Here is a 317-nt window from a genome sequence, read left to right on the forward strand (position 1 = left end):
CCACCGCAGCCTGGCTGCCCTGCTCACCTGGGGACAGCAGAAGTGCTGTGGAGGCTGGGGGGGAAACGGGGGGGGTGCCTGAAGGTTAACCTCCAGGCACAGCCAGAGGTCTGGGGCAGCAAAGGACAGATTTAACATACGAGGACTTGGATTTTAGCACCTTAAAAATCTGTTTTGCAGCCCAAAGCCAGTGAAGCAAGCAGGCAGGCCTCTGCCAAGCTCAGCAATATTTGGGAAACCAGCTTAGACGTCACCAGGTTGTTGGGGAACCCTGGTTCCCTTTGGCTACATTTGCGAAAGGTGCCTGTTCCGCACAG

The sequence above is a fragment of the Cariama cristata genome, unplaced genomic scaffold (genome assembly GCF_000690535.1).
Source record: "Cariama cristata isolate BGI_N322 unplaced genomic scaffold, ASM69053v1 scaffold7685, whole genome shotgun sequence".
Lineage (NCBI taxonomy): Eukaryota > Metazoa > Chordata > Aves > Cariamiformes > Cariamidae > Cariama > Cariama cristata.